At 38.9% G+C, this 26648-nt stretch overlaps 1 protein-coding gene across 2 annotated transcripts in view; it reads right to left on the bottom strand.

Annotated features, from left to right (window-relative positions):
- The window catches only part of pknox2 (pbx/knotted 1 homeobox 2), a 107567-nt gene that overhangs the window by 71883 nt on the left and 9036 nt on the right, over positions 1-26648 (bottom strand). Inside the window, exon 2 of one of the 2 annotated variants that reach the window (XM_085469566.1) lies at positions 14519-14607. The exons of the other annotated variant lie outside the window; for it this stretch is intronic. The gene's annotated coding sequence lies outside the window, so the exon portion shown is untranslated. The remainder of the gene's footprint in view (positions 1-14518; positions 14608-26648) is intronic. 2 annotated transcript variants of the gene reach the window in all.

Here is a 26648-nt window from a genome sequence, read left to right as displayed (position 1 = left end):
ATTCAAATGTAATGCTATGGAAAAGTATATAACATGATCCCTATAAGCGTGTGTTACATCACATAAGTATTATTATCGTTGCTAGTTAGGGCGATCGTGGCTCAAGAGTTGGCAGTTCGCCTTGTGATCAGAAGATTGCTGGTTCGCGCCCCGGCTCGGACACTCTCCGTTGTTGTGTCCGTGGTCAAGACTCTTCGCCTACTAGTGATGGCCAGAGGGGCCGATGGTGCAATATGGCAGCCTCGCCTCTGTCAGTCTGTCCCAGGGCATGCAATCAATTATTATTTAAACCAAATGTTAACTGTATATTTCTGTACATTTACGTATTATGATTCATATTTCCACATTCAGTGACCTTGTTTATAGGTAATTTCATTGTTTGATCGCGAAAAAATGTTCCTAATTTAATGTCTAAAAGCACTTGGAAAAGGCAGAATCCCATGTAAAATTAGCGCAACAAACTGTATTTTCATTACTGAAAATGACCGTATTTTTATGGGACAGTTATTTTCTGTTATTTTACGGTCGTATTTTTGGCGCCCCAGCTGCCGGAATATTACCGTTTTTTTAAGATGTTTTTTTTTCCTATTTATAGATGGTTTCATTGTTTCATCACATTAACATGTTCCTGATTTAATGTTTAGTGGCACTTGAAAAAGGCGAGATCCCATGTCAAATTAGCGCAACTAATTGTATTTTCATTACTGGAAATAACCGTATTTTTATGGGGAGTGATTTTCTGTTATTTCACGGTCGTATTTTGGCGCCCCAGCTGCCGGAATATTACCGTTGTTTTAGGATGTTTTTTTTAACAGTGTAGATCAAAAATATGAAATAGTAAGAAAATAGTGCTTTTTGCTTGAAATGTCAGAAATGAAGGTCTGGCTTTGGAGTAAATCACATTTTTCTCTATGGAATTAAACATGTATTTAAACAACATTTTAAAAATAAGGACAATTCTGAAGCTTTTTGTTATAGCAAATTTATCAAGTTGAGAACAGGAATTCTTCCCAGCACTTAAAATTGGCAGATTTATAAACCTCTTGGAGGAAAACGGGTCATATGAATATATGTGTGACGAGCTGAGGATACATATTTGATGAAGTGTTTGAGAATCTAGAAGGGTTTTGTCAGATAATCAGATCAGATATTTTAACCTTAAGACTATTAACTGTAAGCTACATTTGAGCCTAAAGTCTAGAGAACAAAAACACAAGGATCGATGTATTTTACTAAAAATGTTCATTTTATTGTAGCTTCTATGGAACACTGTTTTTAAATTATGGTGGTTTATAAACCTGGCTGGTGATTTTTTTGTCCATGGCACAATAATAAAACCAACCAATTCAGTTTACTATGAGCAGACTTCTTTGCAGTGTATTAACACAGGTTTAGTTCATCATTACTTGATTATGCTTGCTCTGACTTAAAAACACCTTGGGTATATGTCACACCTGTATGTATATATAGGCAGTACACCTGTAGAACTTAAAAACGCATGATTCATTATTTAATATGTCAGTTTTAAACTAAACATTATGTTCTTAAAATGAAATAAAGTCAACATTGTATTGTTAAAAAATGAAATAAAAACTCAGTTTTACCTTTCTGGAATCCACAGCAGATCTAGCTTCTGGATAATTGGCCTTATTTCCACTGTGTCCACATACACTTTGCAATTCTTCACCACTATTTATATCACTGAATTTCCCTGGATAGCGGTTCTGGGATTCATATTTGCATGTTGTCGAAAGAACAGATACATTTGCATTGTCTCTGATCTAAAACAAGATGACTAAAATTAATTTAAAAAAAGAAACAGTCGACCAGTTGACAGCAGATCTTTCAAGAATTGCTTGTATGTCTCAGTGCAGCACTCACAACCCCACTATAAAGTTTATGCTGCATAATGTTTGATTTGTTTTGTAATTGTCGTTTTTCAGAAATTCATAATAATTACCCCTGCCTGACCCACACACACAAACACACACACACAAAAGAACCTCAGAAAATAAAAATAAAAAATGTTTCTATTGTGTAAAACTAAGTAATCAATTGAACCAATAAATTAATCAGGATAATGTTTAACAAGGTTACAGATAACATTAGCTGAAGAGATGTTTTTATATGGATTTCCACACAACTGGACTTTTTTCCAACCAGAGGAGAGGTGAATTATTGGTTAATTCTCATAAACCTGGAATTTATCAACTAAAAATACATAGGAGGGGGGCACTGGTTTTTGAAAGCTGCCATGTTGCTCGACCATCTTGAATACAGTGACTCAGATGGATATTGCAAATTCTACCTAATCAGGTTCTATGTAGGTGATGGGTCAAATATGTATTACGTTAAAGGCAGAGAAGAGAACTTGTAGGCGATCACGTGCCGTGGAGGCACATTTGAATTTGTTTCTGCACTTTCCAAGACAACATATCAAGGATCATATCTACGATTAGTCATTTGTAATTGAGGTCCTTTTTACCAAAGCAAACATGTGAAGGAAAGAAACAGCATGACCAGTATCATCTTCTTCCATACATAGGTGCATTCTTCAGGAGGAAGATGCAGGAGACACATCTATTCTGATATTTAGAAAGCGTATCTATGCACTTCTATATGTGAACATGATAAAGAATGCCTGAGAGCCTTACTGTATTTTATTATATGTTGAACTGTTACCTGTTTCCTTCTCCCAAATGTAGAGATTTTAACCACTACATTGATGCAGAAAAAGGAGTTGCAGTAAAAATCCTCAGAATGTAGGAAATAGTGTTTGATCTTTAACGTTTCTTGGAAAAGGACTTCTAAGACCAACTTAATGTACATTCCCCAATGATGAAGTGAAACCTGCACCCAAGTACATATGTTTACAACAATACATCATAAGATAATCACAATACCAGCTCTGAAATATTACGCGTGCCCTCTCTAGTTTCTGGTTTCGTGATTTAACTTGTATGCAGTTTTACAGTATTGCTTTGGTCTCATAACATGGTTTTGTGTGCATGCTATGCATTCGCATCTTTCTCTGTGAGAATAACGTGTGAAAAATGTGGGAGGACTTGACCTCGACGTTCTAGTCTATCCACAAATATATCATTTATATATACGATGTTATTTTGCCAATAAAGAAACAGTTGCCTTGAGACTGTTTCCAACAGCCTGAGATACATAAAATTGCTGCTTTTTATGATCAACTGGACAACCAGAGAAATGATGCGCACTTATCTCTTTAGCAGCGTCTGTTTTTTCATTGTAAGGCACTGTGCAGTTTTCAGTAGCACTGTATTTCTCTATAATTAGGTAGTATTCGTGTGCAAGAAGAGTAACCTGTTCTTTTTTGTCATCGGAGTGCCATGGAAAGGAGCAAGCTAAGTTAGTGTGGTGGTGATTTGGTTCTCCCCCTCCATCTGTTTTGTTTTCCTTCCATCTCCCTCTTTTTGATGAGCTGGGTCTTCAGTCCCCCTTATAAAATCCCATTAGATCTTAATGAAGTCAGGCTCCTAGCCTCTCGGCCTCACCTCATTTAGCACGATTGTCTGGCGGCCATTAGCATGGAGGCAATTACAGCCGCACGACAAGAGTAATTGGAAATGCCGACAGGGACCCTGAGAAATTGGAATAAATAAATATAAAAAAAAATATTCAAACTAATAAGCTTCCATTCAGATGGCAGGGAGGGAGCCGCATGTGTCTAAGTTAAATCAACGTAATTACAATTAGGGTTGGTAGGGTAAAGAGCCCGGGTGAGAGAGAAATGGATATGGATGGATTGGAGGATGTTGGTTAAGCACAGAGGTAGCAAATGTGATGGAGGGGAAAGCATAGTGAGGATATTAATGAAGAACTTAAGTGTCAAACACATTCAAGTCACAGAAGTTTGGAAGAAAATATCTATCTGAAGGTGAATTTTGTATTTTGTTGCCCAACTAGTACCTAAAATCATTTCATTACTTCTTAAAATATCAGCATTATTATTTGTAGTCTGTTGTGAAAGCTATAGTGCACATATACAGCTTCAGATCTGTCAAAAGCAACCAGCTAAACGACATGAGGTATACCTGTAATAGATACAGTGTTAACATTTTTGTCCTTTTTTTCCCCAGTTACAGTAACTGTAGTTATAAAGTAGATATGTATAATATGCACTGTCTATTAGCATCTCCATGCTAGTTTAACTAAACCAGCAACAATCTATAAGGACCTAATTCATAATAAATATGTTGGGCTACTGAGAATGACTTACACCAAGGGATAATTATTAATAGTATAATATTTTTTTGGAAAAGGATGGCCAAAAGAAAAACCCCATCTAGATTTGCTAGGCTGCAATAAAAAGCCTCTGGCCATCATAGCAAATACAACGTTGGCAATAACCAACATGGATTTTTCTTTGAGTCCACTGAACTGCACTGATTGTGTTCTTTCAATCATAGAGAAGATATGTACCTTATTGTGCAGGAACTTTAAGAAAAAAATAAACTGACCAAAAAGGACCGCTTGAGTCTGAGAGGCTCTGAGACTACTGAAACAGCAGTGGGCTGCAGGACCTGAGCCAGATTGCCATGGCATCTCTCCTGTGCTGCCACCCCCCAAGTCCATCCCCAACCCTCTCACTCCACACCACCCACTAGCAATCTTGCCCCCTTTCCTGCCTCCTAAACTGAATGACAGGTGGCAGAAATCCGATCAGCATGGGCCTTCATCAAGGAAGCACTCACATCTGAAACGGGCACATTGCCCACTCGCCCACCCGAGGGCCACAGCACACATGTGAGGCTGTTTGGTGTGTATGTGCATGTGCATAAATCAGACAGAGGATGGGGGAGCAGGGCTACAATGGACACAGAGGCTTCAGAGGGAGAAGATGGGGGAGTGTTAGGGGTATAATGGACTTCTTGGCCAGGGAGCCAAGCGGCGAAGCTGGCACTAGGTGTCCGGGACTCAAACGGGAAACAGGAGGTTGGCTCCCACTATAGTCATTGCAAGAGTCCCATTGGGTCATCCACAATAGCAGGGCAACCGGCTGCTGTCAACAATGACCTCCAAGGCCTCACTGCTTGAACTGAGAGAGTCCCACCCTTCAGCACTTCCCTTTTAGCACTCCAATGCAGCTAAGCAGGGATTATTATTAGGGACATGTATTTGGAACATGTGTGCATGGTTGTGATGACCTGTCACTTGGAGTTGCTTTAAAGCTTTGGCTACTGTGCTTCAAAATATGGCTGAAGAACAGCAGTACTGAAGTTAATACACATAAACTGCCACTTCTATTGTATTGCAGCTCATCTTTTCCTGCCCTTACAAACCCAATCAAATTTGAAAAACTCCCACTGTCCTGTTTCTCATAAAAAAAAGTTTATTTGTCTAAAACGAGCACAATCTCCATGGGCAGCAGTGGTAGTAAGTGGAAGGGGGGTAATGTAAAGGGAGGTAGGGGGTCTCCTCCAACCAGGAGGAGATTTAATTAGTGAAATCTCATTAAGTCTAACAAAATTAAGCGTAAAACAATCCTTGGTGGGGAATCGTGGTGGAGGTTCTGGGTGTAGAGGGTAGGAGGTGGGGGACACTTAGGGGCTGAGAGGACATGAAGACTGGCTGTGCGATTAGTCTTGCCTGTGTGTACGAGGAGACAAATGGCTTAGTATAACCAGACACCGCTTGGCAAAAAACTAGATTGCCATGTGTGTACAGCTCCTCCATTGTTTTAGTTCTTAACTCTTAACTTCTTAACTAAGCTCTTCTTAGGGAAGGTACATTTATAGAAATTGATACATAGAGTAGCTACAATATAGAATCAGACATTTCAAACTGGAGGCTTGATGAACGATATCAAGAGTGACTCTGAAACCTTCCTTTGATGGAATACAGGTGGCTGGAGAGGATATCATCTGGACAGCCTGCCAATCTGACATACAACTAACACTTAGAGACAGGCATTCATTCACATTCACATTCACAGCTGTAGCCAATTCCCAGTACATGTGACAGAGAATATGCCGACTCCATAGAGAAGGGCCCCTGGGTCAATCTCTTCTTGACTTGAGCATATAGTTCTACCCACCATAACAACATGCAACCCTCAGATACTACAATCCTATCCTTATATGGACTATGACTATATAGGACTATGACTTTCACCATTTGCTTCACAAACATTTTAGAGTTGATCCTGCGTGAAATAGCACTAAACTACTGCTGTACTGGGTAGCAGTAGTACAGCTGTAATGTAATGCTGTAGCATGCTGTGGTGCTATGTGATCATTTCCATTCTTCCAACGTACGAAACTGACAAACAAAAACACCAGTTAGTGTATTTTTTACATCAAAGAGAGAGATAGAATCTGAAATTATTCCAAGGGCAAAGTAACTTAAGCCACTGGTAAATGTAGCCTACTAGCCAAAGAAATAATGTTACAGCTTAAAGCGTTGTTACCCACTATGGCAACATTGTTGATTGTTGGCTTTTTTTTCCAAGAAGTACATGTCTGCTCTGTTTTAAAACCATGAAAGTTCGACTTCTTCGTTATAGGAAGTACCTTCACAGCACAAATAGGCAAAACATAGTCTTTACCTGCCTTAGAGTAAAAGCTGTCCAGTACAGAATGTACTATACTGGCTTTGGTGTTATGCTACTGAGTTTTTCCATTTTCCTCAAATAATTCTAAAATAGCTAATTAGAAAATAACCTAACCTGTTTTTTTCTCCCAACAACCCCTTTGATATCAATGTCCCCAGTGAAAAACTAGATAAATGAACTGTACACTAATGAGTGCCTATAATTTACTAAAAGTGGAACGCTACAATTTTACTTTGCTGTCTCAATGACTCGGCAGCAAACTAAGTGTTTTGTGGGAAGAAGTTCCAGTCATGAGGATCTAAAAAACAATTTGAGGGCATTAATGGGTTGTTTTGTCATGTAAATGTAATATAGAACCACTATCCAGCCCAAAGTAACATTCAAAAGCCAGACAATTGTTTCTTAGAAACCAATGAAGTGCCCTATTCTTGGTCTCCGGGAGGTCCAGGTATCATTAGAAAGTAATGGTCTTTTTAAAGATGGTGGTTTCCATCGCCACATAATTTCTGCTCAACATTATAAACAACATACAGAAAATATATGTTTTTCCCATCACCTGATTTTTCTAGTTTATCATTCATGACTAGGACACTTTAACACACTTTATATTTAACTAGTATAACTTTAAAGAAAATGAAGTCACATTTTTACATGAGATTGCTAATATAAGCCTGACCTCACCAGTAAAATAACAAGAGCAATAACTAATTGTGGTAAATGGCTACTCCTCAGGTGACCTCTTGCTGTCTTCTTAGTGCACATGCACCTAGGGTGGTATGTCTCAAAAGCCTGACAGAGGAGGCTGATAATGGGTAATTTAAGTAAAACTATCTGTTCCTAAACTTCCTACTTTTGTTGACTAACACTAACTAAACAGTAGCTAAAGACAACAGTAATAAACAAAAAAGGAAAGAACATGGAATAAGTGAGTTACCTAAAACCCAGGTCTTCTTTTGTGTGGATGTGTCATTGGTAACTGACTCTATTGTTTACTTGTAACATGTGCACAAACAGTTCATTTACTAAAGGGTTAATCATAATAATCAACAACTTCAAAAAACAGAACCACAGACAAACTACAGCAAGAAGCGAGTAAACATAACAATTCAGGGGTTGAAGAAATAGGGATAAAGTTTGCTCAGGTGATTGAAATTCAACTGGTTAAACTGAACTTCAGCAGGGTAATCAGTCACAGTGTACCCAACAACAATATGCCACCATGTGTAAAGTATGAATTACATGTGACTCTGTGCTCCTAAATTATTACAAGAACTGATCTTGATGCCGCTTTCTCAACATTTCTCTACAAAACAAAACCGCACATAGATTTGCTTCTGATACTTATAATAATATCCAACATCACACAACAGGAAAATGGCACCTTACAATTAGCTTGCCCACAACAACGCAGCACCTTGTTGTATTATCTTCTGTCTGTCTGTCCTCCACTCCCAGCCTATTGAGACATTATAGAATTATTAAACATTTAGCAAAAGTTATTATTAATACTGAAACACTATTAAATAATAGGAGCAGGAATGCAACTGGTCAATCGTTTGTTTAAGAAGGATATAAAGTTGTCATTCAAACCAGATTTAACCTCTTAAAACCAGTCTGCATCATAAACTGTCACATTAAAATAATAAAGCCAGAATGTTCCAGATTCTAGATCGACTTCTACGAAAACTGGTCTAAAACAAGTTGTCCTTTTAAAAACTAGTGAAACTATATTGTATCCAAGATGGCCGACTTCTAAATGGCCACCATGGTCACCACCCATCTTGAGGAGTTTGCTCCCTCACATATACTAATGTGCCACAAACAGGACTTTAATATCACCAACCATTCCCATTTTATGACGGTGTATCCATATAAATGGCCCACCCTGTACAAATGTGATTATAATTTTGAAGAGGTGAAAACAGGGAGGTCAGTAAATGGCTGTGGTTAAAATTCCATTGAATAGTTGACTGGCTGGCTGTGACTGATCCACACGGAGCATTTTTGGTGCACATGTAAAAGATTTAAGTTCAATCAGGCATTCAGGCCTGGACACCTGATCTTTCACTTAAAGCTCCCCCAGAACAGTGGGAGTGTGGTTCGGCCTCACAGCAGGCCACCTACCTCCAGCAATCTGTGAACACAGAGCTTCTTAAGGGATGGTATTTATCCAGTTCTACACAGCTCAGTCGGGAGTACTCTGTGTGGTATGCAGGTACCACCCTATGAGTAGGGAGGACTGGTATGAAATCTGCTGATGTCTGAGCCCAGATACTTTTCTCACTTTAAAGTTTATCAGTCTCACTAAGAAAATGGAAAGAGATTTTTTATTTATTTATTTATTTTGAGGATGCAAACAAAGTGGTTAATTTAATTTAACATTTAATTTTACTGGGCAAATTGCCATGTCATCCAAAACCCATTTCATTTCCATAATCCATCTAGTTTATCGCTACCTATGACAATTCAAAAAGGAAGAAAATCCTGATTATTATTGTTGTTGTTGTTTTAAATTGTATAGAACTTGTTATTTCTATTAGCTCTTTCTCAACTTGAAAATGTCAAGCCTGTTAATGTAAAAAGGACAATGTGGGGATGGGCTGTGATATAGATATAGGCATAGGGCCACTCCAGTGATAAAATACATCAAAATAAGTTGAACACATTTACTTTTTATACAGGAAAATGAAGCAGCAAGACTTTAATAATGCTGCGGCCTTCGTTTTTCAGCTGCTCCCATTGGGGGAACATGTGCCTCCATCTCACAATCTCTCTACTATCCTGTTCTTTCCCTGTCCTCCTTCACTGCATCCTTGAATATTTTCTGTGGTGTTTTTCTTTTCCTTCTGCTTGGCACCTCAAGCTACATAAAACCTTTGTCAGCCATGTCACTATCCCTCCTCTGCACGGCCATACCATTTTAGCTTTGCATCTCTCATTTTTTCTGATATACACTCAACCTTAGCGGCCCCTCTGTTAGACTCATTTCTAGTCTTGTCCAGTTTTGTCACTCCAAATGAAAACTTTAACATCTTCAACACTACCACTTCCAGCTCCGCCTCCTTTCTTTTGGTTAATGTTCCTGTAGGTCTCGCTGCCATCTTATAAACCTTTGCTTTTGCTCTTCCTGCTGTCCTTTTGTCACATAACACTCCTGATGCTTCACTGCATTTTCTTCTACACCTTTGACAATGTTACTGTTGTTACTGCGCCAAATGTTATTTTCAACAAAAGTCAACTTGGATCATTTATAAATTTCAAAACTGTGTGTAATTGAGTATCAAGTTTTTGGGGTTTTTTGCTTCTGAAAGGGGGCGTATCAGAAAACAGAGATAGTAAAGAAAAACTTAAATCTGGGGGGAAACAAATATGTTGAGGATGTACAGTGCCAAGAAAAAGTAATTTCCCCTCCCCCTGATTTCTTTGGTTTTTGCATATTTGTAACATTTAAATATGTCGTATCATCAAACAAATTTTATTATTTTGCAAAAATAACTTGTGTAAATACAAAAAGTAATTGCTGCCATATTAAAACTGCATTTTATATTTACATGGTGGCAGATATTTTTCACTAATATTAAAATTTGTTTGCTGAAACATATAAATGTGACAAATACTGAAAATTTGAAGAACTCAAGGGAGGAGCAAATATTTATTCCCAGTACTATCGGTTGAGTTTCGCTGTCAAGCAGCCACTTCAGACCAGAGATTTGGGTAAGAGCATTTCTTAGATTTCCTTCAGCCACAAAGAAAACATTTTAGCCTTACGGTAATCCTTCCCAGAGCCCTCCCTAAGCTCAATGGCTCTTCCTCCCTAGGTGATCCCTCTGGCCCCTGTGTGTGATCCTAGAGGGGAATCTCTTTATACCAAAACCCACCGTGCACACCATTCCCCTCCTCTCGCTCCATGGCCCTTCTGAGACCCAGCTGATCTTCCTGTCGACGTCAAAGAAAAATCAGAGTGGAAGCTAGAGCAGTGAGGGTCTCCACCCAGGAGAGTGGAGGTCTAATCACCCTGTTCCTCACGAAATCCACAAGAGAAACATTAGCATTCCTTAATCTGCCCAGTATCAGGTACAATCGCTGGATCTGTACTTGCGCTTTTCTACTTCCATTTTCCTCTACGGAAAATAACATTTTACTTCAGTATAGATTTATATTTCCCAAGAAAATTATTTTTGCAACCAGACATTATAAAACAGAAAAGTTTGCTCTCAGTCTTGGAGTCTTGGCTGTCCAGGCATGTAAACCAAGCAGCAAAGTGAAAACGAAGCAACACCGAACAGCCAAAAATTGTTGTTCCTCTTCCTCTCAGGGCAATTTAAGCTTGGGTCCAAAGGCAAGTTAATCCCAACAGACTCCTATGTTAAAATTCCAAAATTTACACCAGTAAAAATCATTATATACAGCTGAAGCTTAAAGTTGGTTTGACATGTGGAGCAGCGGCAGCCAATAGCTAGGCCCCACCTCTGCTAATTCATGTTACTGAATTTCACCTGAATGTGTTTGCGCTGTATATACTTTTCGGAGCACTTTTAGTACTTTTAGTACCTTTAGTACTAATCAGCAGTTTTGTTTTGTTTTTGTTGTTGTCTCTTTTTTTTGGGGGGGGGGGGGGGGGGGGGGGGGGTCATTTGTTTCAAGGTGGTTTTTTAGGATTAAGGATAGCTACTAATACTACTACTACTACTTAGCTACTCCATAATGTGTGTCTGTGGATTAGTCATTAATCATATAGTAGGGGACAAATTGTTAATGCTGAGGTTTTGTCCAGAAACCAGTTGGTTACATCATGTTGGCTATGTTCATTTTTTGATGTTTTTTTCAATGAGTGAGAAGTGATAGCTCTCATTTTAAGAATTTCCAACAGGCTTGTCGCAATTTTGCAAGGAAAGTGCAGCAACACATCCTATTTTTTAATAGGATGTGTTTTAAATGTATATTTAAAAGGAACGTATAAAATATTAAATATCCAAAGCACTAGAATTCTCACCATTCCCCTTTATCCATTATAACTGATATTCCCAATAACCAACTCAAAGCCAGAATGAAATTTAGATTGCACCTGTTTACAATTTCTGTTTGTAAGGGGCAACCAAAAAGAACTTAAAGGGCCCTTTTCGCAAATTTAATCAGATGAAATAAGGATTATTTTGAACTGGGAATCATGCAAAGCTAGTCTAGCAGAGTCCAAAAAGATAAATATGGAGTACAATTACTGTAAATATGTAAAGATTCTGCCTTGCTTTCAAAAGAGTCTATGTGCAAAAGCATTGTAATGCTGAACGAGTTACAAAAAGGTAGTATTCGATGTAGTGATAGGTTCACACCACCCCAGTCAGCTCTGCATTAAATCAAATAGTGGGAGGATGAGTCTTTGCTGTTGGTTCACGTTTCAGGGTTTATTATGACTGAAGGAGTGGGGCTCACAGAGTGCTACTCCCTGGACAAGTTGTGCTCCTTGTAAAATGATTGCTTTATTGTTGCACTGTGTACAACATTTGCTCATATCAATAATGGGATATGCTCCAATGCATCAGGCAAACCCTGGGAGAGAATGTAGCCTCATTTGGTTCATTCAATTTTCACTGTTCGCTTTCATGGCAAAGCAGGTTTTGGGTAGCCACAGGAATGAGTGAATATTCACAACTTCTTGACTAAACTTTATCTCTAATCATATGGAATCTCTGTACAGGGAGCAAAAAAATTCCAGATGGGCATCTTTAAGATATCTAAATCCCCCTCCGTTTGCTAGTAGGTTCTGGGGTCAAGGTGTGAAGGGAGGACCAAAAGACCTGTTTCCCACAATCCCTCCACAGCTATAGCCCCCCAGCTGTTCGAGGGCTTTCATAACAACAGCTGCGCAGAGGTTTAGTGGTTCATGTTGCTATGACAACAGCAGGATCAATTGGCATGCACAGACTCTCGGTGCTAATAGCAAAAGTGACATTATGGCATAATTTCATTTCAATAAAACACAGACAGCATTTTTGGTGCACAGAGATTCAGGGGCACATAAAAGGATAAAAGGAAATAATTAATTTTGCACGACAATTCTAGCAGCTCATATGTACAAAACTTACAAGAATCTCCCACACATATTGACAAGCCAGCAACATCTCATTTCAAAAACATTCCTCTGCGTTAAAGATAAGCTCAGTACAGAGCATGACTGTGTCCAAACTCATACAATAGAGGCTAAATATGTCTTCATGCCCGGCAGCTGTATTTGCCACAGATCGCTAACCGGCAGGATGTGCAACAATCAGAAATATTTCTGTTCTCCTGACAAACAGGATATCAGGTCACTTGGCCTCCTCAACAGTGAGGAATCTGATTGTATGGGGAGATTAAAGTATTGCGCAGAGTCAAGAACCAGCCCCAGTTCTACTTGAGGTTTACCAATGGAGGACATCTTTATTACTTAAATACACTCATTGTTCCTTCACATATATTCAACAGTTAGTTAGAGTTTAGTTTTATAGCTTTAATCTGACCAGTGAATGACAATAGTAGGTATTCCCGAGGGAGTAACCGGAGCTGGCATGGCGTCACCACGGATTTAAGCCCAGCATTTAATGAGCATGCAGCAGATACAGGCAGCTGTGCCAGACAAAACACAGCACAGGCAGCCTATTCGCACACTGATGTGAGCATGTTATCCAACTGCTACACTGTGAAACACAAGGTTTTTTAACTTTGTATGTACACCACTAATCGTCATTCGGCTGATATTTGACATTGATTATTCCTCTCTGTCTCAAAGAATATGATAGGCCTTGTGAACGGTGTGGGGAAAGCCAAACCGGAATTTACAGCTAAAAATACCCACAGCGATGAGTCAGGATGGACTGAGCAAACAAAAAGAGACCCGTCTAATTTCCTACAGTCTGGCCTTTCAGTGAAAAAACTTCCAGAGTCCTTTCTAGTTAATGAGAGCAGCATCGAGAAGAGAGAAAAGATAATCTATAGACTAGTGGAATAAAAAGAGATTGTCCAATTTCAGTTCAATTCAATGCAATTTGATTTATAGAGCACCAAATCGCAACAACTGTTGCCTCACAGCACTTTACACTGTAAGGTAAAGACCTTAAAATATTTGAGAGAAAACTCCAACAATGAAATAATCCCCTATGACCATGCAGTTGGCGACAGTGGAAAGGAAAATCTCATAACAAGAAAAAAAAAAGAAAAAAAAGAGCAGAGTTTAAGTCAAAGTTTAAAAATAATTACCCAGTTTGTTATCATATTGTATCTAGAATTTTCAGGTGAAAATGAATTTAATTAATTTTTGGAATAAAGCTGTAACATAGTAAAAATGTGGAACAATTTGACCTGTGAATACTTTCCAGAAGCACTGTAAAGCAGGGTATCATCTGCATAGCAATGAAAGGTGATCAGGTATAATGTAAATAGCAGTGGTCCCAGCACAGAACCTTGTGGAACTCTGTGACGAACTTCTGTGTGCGAAGAAGCCTTCACATTTACACGAACAAATCCGTTATTCTTTTACATAGATATGATTCAAACCATAATTCCTTTAATATGGTGTTTTGCTTTGTAATTAAATATTATGGTTAACAATATCAAATCACTGCACTTAGGTGAGGTTTAACATGAAATGCACAGAGATCCACTGTCAGAAACCATAAGACTGTCATTAGCAGCTGTCTGTTTTGATAATGAGCTCTGAAACTTGACTGAAATTATTCAAATAAGCTATTCCTCTGCAGATGGTCAGTTAGCTTTTTTACAACTAGTCTTTTAAGAATTTCTGAAATAACAGGAAGGTTGGAGATTAGTCTATAAATCGCTAAGACAGGAGGGTAAAGTAAAGGCTTTTTAAGTAATAGTTTAATACCACCAACTTAAAAGCATGTAATCTGTTGTGGCAGGGCATGGGCTGTGGCACCGCTGCGGGGGAGGCGGACTCACCTGAGAGGCATCAGCGATCACGTCTCACCGGCTTAGAATGATTAACTGGGTCCTGACTGGGTTGTTGTTGTGTTGTGTGTGGATGGCAGCTGAAAAAGAGCCAACAACCGGGAAATAAAAGTGTGTAAAGTGAACTATGTGGTTGGGTCCATCGCAATTTCCATTCCACCCGTTAACAGAGATAGATTGACTACTAATGGTATGACTTCTTTCAGCAGTCTAGAAGGAACTGAGTGTAATAGACACATTGATGGTTTGAAGGAAGTAATTACTGAACAGAACAATCAGAGAGAGTTTAAATAAATATCAGCTGTTTTAAAAGTTTTGGATTAGCTGTTGGATTAGCAGTTGGATTAACAACTTCATTTTAAAAATCCTGCGACTATTCAAATTAGCCACACCGTGGGCTGTAAGGAGCTCTCTGATTGGTTGGACAGACACAGGCTGTCTGTCTGGATTTTTCTAGCTCATAGCTTCGCCCTGCTAAGTAGCGTGTGTGCTTTTACAAAGGCCGTTCAGCCTCAGGATTTACACTCGACTTGACACGGATATGTGAAGACCCTGCAGCAAAACAAACAGCGCAACCTCTGACTGAGTGCCTGTTTATTCAGTCTGACCACCTGTTGAAGGTAACGTGCTAACATGGCTAACGATAGCATCACCGCACGTCGCCACGTTATTTTAAGGTCATCTTAGCTTATGAAAATTTTACGTCACATCTGTACGAGCTGGCTACATGTTTTGTAAACTGCTGTGCTCTTCACAAATAAAGCTGGAAGCAGCTCAGACTATTAGAACCAGCACTGAGCCCTGTTACATTTACACAGTGTTAGAGCAACGGCTGCAGCCTACAGCCTTTAAACTAGCGTGTGCAGTTCCTGCTTTAACCTCCTAGGACCTGGCGTCCACATATGTCGACATCACATTTTCACTCATTACATCCCACGGTGTGGCTAATTTGAATAGCCGCAGGATTTTTAAAATGAAGTTGTTAATCCAACAGCTAATCCAAAAGTTAATCCCTGAGCGAACAGGAAAGGGAAATGGATTTTGAAATGAGGAGTGGAATCGCCATTTTAAAAAGCATTGTGAAAATCACTTTATTAAAGTGCAATTCGAAAAAGGGTTTTGAAATGAAGTTTTTAAAAAGCATTTTAAAAATCAGTTTACTAAATTGGAATTCAAAAATGAATTTACAAATGCAGAATTTATTCTACAACTCATTATTTAAGCACAGAATTCTTTATTTCCATGCGCATGGCTCTTGTGGTCCTCCATATTTGTTAACCTGGCTACAGTACTGAAAAGAAACCTGGGATTATTCTTTTTTCTTCTATCAGTGATGAATTGGAAGATGTCCCAGCTTTACAGAAGGCTTTTTTATAGAGCACAAAACTATTTTTGCAAGCCAGACAAAGGTTTTCTAAATTAGTGAAACACTATCTCCTCCTCTTCAGCTAAAGGTTATCTGCTTTAAGGTGTCCATTTGTGAGTTATACCAAGGACTTTGATCTGGAGCTTTCTTTTTTAGAAGACTCATAGTATATATGTGTGTAGCTCTGCTTTGTGTGCCCAACTCTGAATAATCACACTTTGGGGGCTCAATAATTTGATGAGATTACTAGAAAAGAGAGCTGCTCCATGTAAAGTGGAATTGATGCCATTTCTCCTAAAAAAGACCACATAAATTTTTTGAACATGACACAGCCAGTGGTTTAAGAAAAACATGCAGCTAAGCATGTCACTACTGTTCTGAATGGAGAGGATGAGTCTGGTATTTTTTAAATCAAAATTACATACTTTGTCAGTTTCAGTATTAATCAGTAATAATTTGAGTGACTTAAGTAATTTCAAAATTAATGCAAACAGGTGCTTTACTGCTAAAGTGAATTCCAGTCTTGCAAAATCTAATTTATTCTTAGTTGGCAGTTTTATATTTCCTTCAAGGGGGGCTACTATGACCCCAGGAACAGAATCAACTATGGCTGCTCAAGTCTCTAGTGTTATGTTTCACAGACTAGAGTTTTTAGCTTGGCAGGTGTCTCATGAGAGGGTAAATTCAATTTGAAACATGAACAGGTTAGTGGAGTAGCAGGGGTACAGCTAACTGGGGTTAGCTATCTGGGAGTCCAAAGCTACAAGTTTTATTAAAGTACCACTGATGCTAAAGGAAGCTGAGAAGTAATTAAACATTTGAAAAACTGCACAGCAGCACGAGGGTGTGCTGCTGGTGCTTCATTTAAAGGTGTTTCTATAAAAGGGGCATCATTTTTAATTCTTCTTATCACCAAACTATTCACTGAGCTGTCGTGCCCTATGGATTGGTGCCAGTCATCTCTGAAGAGACCAGACAACTTCAGAATAAAACTGCTTCATCACAAGATGAATATGATAAAAGTGACTGCCCTGAAAAACATAATATTAATTTCTGTATTGAATTTGAGAAACTTGCCTTTAAGAAACGATACTAGTAAAATGCCTCTTATCAACTGTCATTATAGGTATCAAAAGTTAATACCACTGTTCTCTCGACCTACGTCACACATCTGCTTGTCTAGTTGAGAATATAATGAAACTGACTATATCTTTACTCTTTGCTTATGTACGAGACGTCAAAAGGAAGGCAAAAATGTTTTTATTTTTTTTAATACCATGATATTACTTGGCCTTGCCTCCATGTACTGGGATAAATATTTTTACTTGAGAATACATTTATGTCCGATTCAAAACTTGCCCAAAAAAGTTTATATCCCAAGGCACCAAAGTGCATCTGTTATGCAAAATGTATATCAAGATTTACATGCATTATCTTTTGAGGCAAACACACAGGTAAAAACACACTGAAAACATAAAGGATGTGTTTTCACTTCATTCCAGCTGTCAGACTGTCAGATCTAACACACAGAGAGGAGACACAAGAGGCATTTCCCAGGTGGAATCCTGCCTTGATTCTCACAAAAATGAATCAAACAATCCAGACAGACAGCAGGCCAGTTAAAAGAAGTTGTCTTGGCTCATATTATGCAATATCCTGCAGAGGTATCTCTATAATGTGACTGCACAAGTTTAGATATATTTTGAAAAATATATATTTTGAAAACTCCTAACTGATGTACATGTAAGTCAGTGAAATGAATCACATCTTTAAGATGTGGCCTCTGTGATAAATCAATGGAACTGCTGTGTTCTGTGGTAAGTACAAAGCACTGAATGGGAAGACTGAATGGATTAAACAGCCAGTGACCACAATTTACATTATTTTATATGGGTACATTCATTGTCAGATGAAGTGATGAACTGCAGTACGAACATCACTGATTTCTGATTATCTTTTTATGAAACTACAATCAGTGTTCTGCTTGAAAACCTTTGGCTGCTGTTACTCATATCCTTTCCCAAACATATAAAGGTAGGTTTTACTGCTTAAACCTATGTTAGGGACTAGAAAGGTGCTCGTGTAGTACCTTTCTAGTCAGTTGAGCATTCAAAGCACTTTCTTACTATAATCTCAACCAGTGACACACACATTCATACAACACTTATTTACGCGTAGAGCTGGGCGATAGAACGATAACGATATGTATCGCGATATAACTTTTACTCGATAGAGAAATTAAGCTATCGCGATAGACCTCGCCGCTCTTGTCCTCTTAAAATAAAAAAAAAATAAAAAAAAATAAAAGTTTAGCCAATCCAAACTAAGTAGCGCAGAGCCGAACCAATCACAGCCGCAGCGTCACGTCGCGTGACTTGTTACGTACAGCACAAGTGCCAAGCCGCACGTGTGTTTGTTTGGGAAGCAGCCAGCGGGTAATGGAGCCAGCGCGTAATGGAGGAAATGAGTGTGCCGACTAGAAAAATCAACCGAGCGTGACCGAAGAGAAAACAGATGATGGTTTCAATGCCGGAGAGATTGTCGAACGGAAGAGCCATAGGAGTTCCGTTGTGTGAAGGTATTTCAGCTATTTCAAGTCTGACAAAAAAACAGAGTAGCATGCACTGTAAATTGTGCCGAAAGCAAGTCTGGAAATACAATAAACTGGTGCACTGGTGCACTGTGCGCCACGTTATTGTTTCGGTGAAAAGAATTTCTACAATACTGTTAATTCTACTCTCTGCAGTGTTTAAATGCTTACATATACACACAGTTACTGTCCGTCCACACATACGACTCGGTTCTGCTTCTATGCCCCAGCTTTGTTTACTTTTTCCCACCGAGGCTTCTAGACTTCTGATTGGCCAACATTTCGGTACGGTTAGGAATCTAGCGCCACCTGCTGCTTTGGCATGTTCATAGCAGCGTTTTCCTTCATTTCTGCCTTTATGTGTGGACGGGATTATTTTTTAAAACGAAAACGGAAAATCTCCGTTTTCAAAAATACCCGTGCACGTGTGGACGTAGCCTCAGTCTCTGACTGGAAGCGCTAATTCGTCATTCGGCTTTTGTCAGACTAAAGTAACTGTTAAAACTGTTTGAAAAGCTAAGCTATACAACAAGGAGAGATTGAGAATTTCCTTTTAGTTCTCAGTTTATTTGATATTGACAAAAGTTAGTCAGTTTTGTCTGTTCTTCTGTAACACAAACTAAGATTTATTTTTACAATTAATATTTTGTTTCTAAGTGGAATTGACAATTTAGTCTGTTTTGTTTGTTCTATTTTGAAACTTAAACGCTTTAGCGGCTGCCTTTTGTGTAGTTTGCAATATTTGCCTTTATTTATCTGAAAAAGTCTCATGTTCCTTAAGTACATCTACCCTGTTGAACTTATTATAGGAAATAAATATTTAAATCAAAACAAGCTGCTGATTATTTCACATTTTACTTGTGAGCAACGGCACATTTAAATCTTACAAATATAGTTATTTGGCTTATATCGTGATAGATATCGTTATCGCCTGAAATGAAAAAACATATCGTGATATGAAAAAATCTCATATCGCCCAGCTCTATTTACGCGTAAGCACTTTCTAACATTCACACTCCATTGGATGCATCCGGGGCAACTTGGATACTGCCCGATGGCAGTTGCCCTTACACAGCATCAAAATGCATGTTATTGGGTGTATTGGACCAATACAAGTGCTCAATACTTTCACCCAGCTTCTCAACAAGCACATTTGATCAAGAGGTTTGCTGGAATATGCCCAATCCACAGCGCTCACAGGATCCACTGCCAGCATCACAGTTCCAGACACTACAGGGCACGCACAGAGGTCCCAGGCCCATGCCTTAGGGCTGTTTTGGTGGCACAAAATAGAACTAAAATATTAAAAGGTACTTTTAAATTTGTTGCTAATAATACATCATAAAATGACTTACAGATTATAGATTTTCACATCTTGCACATAAATGATATAAAGCATGAAGACATGATCTGTTATTTTAATGTCCATCTTGTATAAAATGTCAGAGTCATGTGGTAGAATGAAATTTATACACTACAGTACACGCTGATGACAAAGTCATAAATGTAGTGAAGAATGTTGATAATCTCCTCAGCCTGGTGCTGTATAGCAGTAGTAAATTTTGCACATAATCTTTCAATGTCTCTCAGACAGAAAAAAGTGCTTCCCATATGTACATTAAAGAAGATGGATGAAGGAAGCACAAAGAAAGCTTCGGTTACAGCAGACTCATTCTCTCTGAATTTAAACAGCCAGTGTCTGCCCATTATATAAATAATGAGGCCATAGTAGGAATAAAGGTAACACTTTTTTTTGCTGCAAATTTAAACACTCTTTCATTGTCTGAGCATGAAACAGCTCGGGAAGGCAGAAGCACAATGGACTTAGCAGAGGCGGCAAAGGCAGAACAGACAGAGAGGAATTCCCCATCAGTGTCTGAAGCAAACTAACCTTTCTTTTTTCTTTCTGACTCTTCCCTCCTGGTGAGAGTCCAAAGGAAGAAAGTTAACTCTTTCACTGGCACACTGAATGTCTGCTTCAGTTGTTTGTTCAGAGTGCACAGCTCCTAATAATAATTCATGACATTCCTGTGGACTGAGGCTGCAGAATTTACTGACACCCTGGTTCTCTCTGTAGCCTCCACAATGTTTTTCCACACATTAGAGATGCACCACTTAACCCCCCCCCTTTCGCCACCACCACAATCCAGCTCCATATCCAGGTAGTTAAATACAAAGTACTTTCTGTCCTTTTCCCAGTACAGAAAATAGTGTCTTGAAGGTGCTTCTCTGTCTGTAAATGTCGGCTGGTGATGGTTTATAAATACCACTGACCACGGGGGAGAAGAAGAACAGTAGCATGCCATTCACTGAGATTGAGAGATTCACACAAAAGACTTATAAGAAAACCTCAAAACAGTAAACCGCTTTCTCAATTTCATATCTCAATTTCCCTTGTACAAACACACTCTCATATCCTGGAAAGATAAGCAGGCCTGTTTTGAAGAGGGCATCAAGAAGGCAGGTGTAAGTCATCCCTCATCTCCTGTCATGGTGGGTCTCACCTTCACAGTCCAACTGACACTACGCTGCAGCCAATCCTTTCTGAGAAGCTTAACCACGCGTCTCTTTTTGAGAGTGGCCCATTGGTCAACTTTGCTCTGAACAAATGGGGAAAAAAAACAAGAACGAAAGCAACCACAGGTAAAATCACGTGTTCCACGTCCACATTTCCAGCAATAAGTCAGATTCATTCCCAGTAGATGCCGGACTTCACCAGGGCTGCCCTCTGTCACTGATTCTATTTACAATTTTTATTAATGCCAAGTGGTTTAAGGCTTCCACCTTGGTGGCTGCAGGATCACGTCTTTGCTTTTTGTGGATGATGTGGTTCTGCTGAATTTATTAGACTGTGGCCTCACACTGAAGTGGTTTACAGCTGAGAGTGAAGTAACAGAAATGAAAATTAGCACCTTCAAGTCTGAGTCCATGGTTCTCAGCAGAAAAAGGGTGGAGTGCCAAATATAGGTAAGGATGGATGGATGGACGTGTTACAAATGTTCTAACAGAAAAGTTTGATATTTTTCATATTCAAGCTAGATAAGAAGACTTATCTAGGTTACCACTAGATCTATAAGAGACTGGCAGCCAGGCACTGAACTTAGTTTGGCAAAATCTGTAAAAAGCAACTCACAACAAGTTTTTGTGTTGTTTGTGAACAAAGACTGCAGTCTTGTCGTCATCAGCTAGCAGGAGATCCAGGATCCAGGAGACCCACATGATTTTATTCTGTTTGTATGCAAGCCCAGTGTCCCAGGTGTCACATGCCAGTTTTGATGTCACATCATGTCACCTTGCCCAGTGGTGTAGCTCTTGATTTTTGTAACCTGGCGTGTTGCACCACAAGACTTTGCAACAACAACAACAAAAAAACACTTGGCAAAGTCTTTGCTTACAGTTTTGAGTTTTTCTCTTCCTATAACATCACTTACATGGCAGTATTGTCTAAGTGGCGACACCTATCGTTCTGCAGAGGCTTCCTGTGCCTTAACAGTGGGCATAAATAGACTTCAAGATGATATTGCAAAGCAACCTTAGCTGTCAATTTCCAAATGGGAATGAGGAGTGAGTAAACCTGAAGATGAATTTTGCAGCATGAAAGAATTTTAAATATTCCAAATTCTATCCTTTGGTGAATATATCATTTCCAACATGAGTTCTCTGACGGAAAACCTTCAGTTGATCCAAATGCTTTAAGAGGGAGCATTTTTCTCTAATACTGGGTTCTCTTCCCTGTTCATTTCAGAATCAAATTTCAGCTCCTACTCCTCCCATACAAGGTATTGGATAATCAGCCACCGTCTTATCTTAAGGACCTTACAGTACCATATCACTCCAATAAAGCACTTCACGCTTAGACTGCTGGCTTGTCTACGGCTCCTAGGATATTTATTTACAAAGGTAGAATAGGAGGCAGAGCTTTCAGTTTTTAGGCCCCTATTCTGTCAAAACAGCTCCCAGTTTGGATTTGGGAGACAGACACCCTTGCTACTTTTAAGATTAGCCTTAAAACCTTTCTTGTTGAAAAAGCCTAGGGCTGGATCAGGTAACCCTAGGCTGCCAGAGGCTTCCCATGAGTGTTTCTTCTTCACTTGTTTGTTTTCACTGCGTTTTTATACTTTATTTAATCATTCATTATTAGTAATCTCTGTCTCTAGTATGTCTTTTGTCGTGTCCCCTGTCCTAATTCCCAACCAGTTGCAGCAGATGGCTGCCCCTCTCTGAGCCTGGTGCTGTTGAAGGTTTCTTCCTGTTTAAAAAAGGGAAGTTTTTTTTCCTTTCCACTGTCACTAAGTTCTTGCTCATAAGGGCTTGTCTAAATTTTGGTAGTTTTCTCTGTATCACTGTAGGGTCTGTCCCTTACAACATAAGGAACATCTTGGTAAGACTGTTTTTGTTGTTACTATATAACAGGTAATAACATGGAACAGAAATGATTGACCTATTGCAGAAAAACCTATCTAAAAGGCTTTTTCCTAACAAGAAGTTTTTTTCAGAGGAAACATTGCAATCTAGAAAAAAAGTCTTCCATAATGAGGCCAATTGGATTAGCAGTGGTGTGGTCTGAATCTGTGCAATTATTGTTTTAGACATAATGGCGAGTTGAAAGAGGCATACTGCAGGCTTCAGTTATTAGAGCTAAAGGCTCATTATTGGAGGCATTAACTCAGTTATTGCTACCAACCAGAATGGCTGGGTTTTCATACATCTTGGATAAACTACAGGACTTGCTCTGGCTACTTAATGCTTCCCCAACCAGGCCAGAGAGACATTTTTAAAAACTTCTGTGCCACCAAATCTAAATGATAAATCACTTAACAGGAGCCTTATGAGTCTATGAGACTGTTGTTGCTGAACTTGTTCTAAAAAGATAAAGACTGAGACACGGTCTCCATTTGAACCATTTGGAGAATCCCCTTACAGTCCTGGTACAAGACTAGTGTTAAAGTTCAGATGTGTGGTACTAATCACATTTAAAAACAATGTCACATACAGCAATCTTTAGGTGTGAGCACAGAGCACTAATGAAACACTGATGATTTCAGTGAGGCTGTCGAAATTACTTATCCCCTCTGAAAAGCTCTTTAAACTAAAAAAACAAATTTCATCCACAATCAGCACTATCAGATTTCAAATTCCCATTTACACCACACTAACATTACAGCAATGCCAAGGCAGTGCCAGCAGGGATCCAGGCATAGATACAGCAGAGCGGTATGGAGACCTTGACCAGATGAGAGCAGCCAGGGGGAGGGGGATCTGGATAGCTGTCTTTCTTCTCCCAGACTCGAGCCCAGACATACAGAAACACACTTGACTCTGTACCGTCTCCAGACGACGCCAGTTCCACAGCTGTTTATAACTCACTTTTAGCACAAAACCATCATCACTCTTTGGAGATGAACCTTTATGAAGTCACATAGTGCGTGGGAGAGCTGTGTGGGTGCGTGACTATGTGTCATTTTTCATTCTTTTACTCAATTTTTTTTTAGTCGCTGGTAATTAAAGTGCTCTTTCCTATGAACTCCTCTGAGGTGCTTTTTCACCTCTTAGGCTGAAAACTTCTCTGTCTGGATTGATCTCAGTGGAGTTTGTCAGATTCTAATGTTATTTTCATTTAGAAATATAATAATGTATAATAGTGTGGGTTTTATGAATGTCTACGTGGAAAATAGGTGGGAAATTTTTTCTCAGCTAGGTATTGGAAACATTGCATGTTGCACCACCCACACCCACAGCCCGACACATGCACACACAACATTTTATTACAGAGTTAATTATATCTGATAGCAGAAGACACGCTGATTTTAACTGTACAAACTCTGAAACTTTCAGGATTTTGTTTGTTTGCCTTTCTTCTTTTTTTGGGGATTTTTGTTATCGGGGGAGGGGAGGGGTCAAATAAAGCCACTGGGCACAATATGGATATGGCTTTTTATTTTTGCTATGGCAAAATATAACTCCTTATTACGGTGTATTGCAGGTTTTAGGCACTTATCAGTGACAGGTGTTAGTGCCAAAAATATTGCAGGACAAAGTATGTACCTGAAAGTATCCACAATGTCACTTTCAGCCTTGAAATACTGATTTATGAGCACATACTGACACATTAAACTTTTTGAATTAATGTAGCTGCATGTTTCCTGCATTTAAATACATAAAACTATTTTAATACCGTAAACGAAACAGTCTAAATTTAGGCTCGATGATGGTTTCTCTGCAGAGTAGTGACATCACCTGTATTTTAAGTTCACGTTTTTTTCTCTGTTTATTTACATGACAGACACTGCATTTTAATAACACTTTTTGAAAATTGGACTTTAATTGAGTAGTAAAATTTGTAGCTATTGCATTTTCACAAATCCCAGTGTCTTTATAGGCAATTCAAACTGCCGTCCTGATTGGCTCCCCTTATTAAATAATAGCTGAACTGTTTCCAAGCAGGCAGCATTAAACTAGGATGCATCCAGCAGCAGGTTTACTTATTTCAATTGAAAGAGTTGCTGTTGTTCATGACTAACAGCTGTATCACAATGTTATTTTTTAGTTAGCCTTTAACTGACTTTCATTTATTTGTAAAAGGCAGGATAAGTAATGTTGTATTATAATGGAAGCTTGTTTGAAGACAACCTACAAATATTCTGAAAATGTCAAGAAGTTTAAGAAATATTAAATGCCTATTATATTAACAGCACACTATAACCTACTTACTGAAAGCTTGACTGAAGTGCTGCACATCTGTCCTTTGGACTGAACAAGATCTATACAGCAGACTGCTGCCAAAGTCAAGCATTTACAGTAGTCTCCATTTTCCTGCCATGTCTTTTTGCATCTTACGCATATTAACTACTCTGTGTGAAACCTGGAGTCCAAGATAACATTACTTCTTATGAGAAATGTACCCGAGATGTGAGTGCAAACACACACAGAGAAAATAAATAGACACTTTATAGAGTGATCATCCAATATTTCAGTTCTTTCTGCATTTCTCACTTTTCAGGAATGTCTTGAACAATAGCCTCTTTGAGAGAGCGAACCTCTTATCGTGGCACATATCCTAACATGCTAATTACCCACACAGTTTGAGTTCATTTATTATGCATGAAATAATCTAATATGATGACTGTGATAATTATGCGCACATAGATAAGATAAAAGAGTAGTAACCAATTATGGCACGGGAGTTGGGAAAAGTAATTATTCTTTGTAGTGGAAAGAAGTCTCGGTAGAGAAAAAGGGGGTTCGGTCTGTTTTTCTTTTTTTCTACTTAGTACTGGATTTAACATGTGAAATCATGTCTACACTCCCAGATAATGTTTAAGGGATATTTTCGTGATTTAAAGTCTTATTTTTTAGCAGGCATTTCATTGACCAAAATGAAAAAGTAAAACTGCAGTAGACCAGAATTTGCTTCAGCTGCTGATATATCCACTTACAGTGATGTTTCTGTTATAATTGCACACGCTCACCCCCCCCCCCCAGCAAACTCCATAAATCTGACATGTTTACATTAAGACTTGAAAGGCAATGCAACTAAATGTCTTGGTTTTCATCGGCAGTAGCAAATCAGAAAGGACACCAAAAGGAAGGAGTGGTGCTCAGAGTCAAGTACTCACAAATCAGACGGGTGTTGTAGAGTCATTAAATATTACCACTTCTAAAATCAGAGCTGGCATGCGGTTAGCCCGCACCACTGTACAAACACACTTAACACAGCACAGCTTTCTTTGACAAATTATGTGCCTGCCACCACAAATCACAGGAAACAGAGACTCAGCAGTAATTTTGTTTCTCTGTGACTGTTTTGGCTCAAATCTTCTTATGAATTAAACTTTTATGTAACGGAATGTGGCAGCCTGGAAACGGTGCTGAATGTGGATTAATGTGTCGGCATGCTCACACAGACAGAGAAAGAAATGTTTTACGGTTGCTCGTAATGTCTTTAAATGAGAACCAAACTTGACTGAGTCACTGCTGCAGGCCAAAATAATGAGATACGGGAACGATAATTAAATGGGGGAAAAAGAGAAATTTTAAAACAGGTGCTAATTGCAAAATTTGTGCTATGTAAAGGAGGACTATTGTCTCTGACCTCAAACTAAAACCCAACTGAAAGTGACTCAGAAGTGCACACGTCATGGTCACACTCATCAACCGTCAACCGT

The sequence above is a fragment of the Copadichromis virginalis genome, linkage group LG10 (genome assembly GCF_057382275.1).
Source record: "Copadichromis virginalis isolate Kocher_CV1m ecotype Utaka linkage group LG10, C_Virginalis_male_GT1.1, whole genome shotgun sequence".
Taxonomy (NCBI): Eukaryota; Metazoa; Chordata; class Actinopteri; order Cichliformes; family Cichlidae; genus Copadichromis; species Copadichromis virginalis.
The sequence above is the reverse complement of the archived record's forward strand: the minus strand, read 5'-3'. Positions and strand labels throughout refer to the sequence as shown.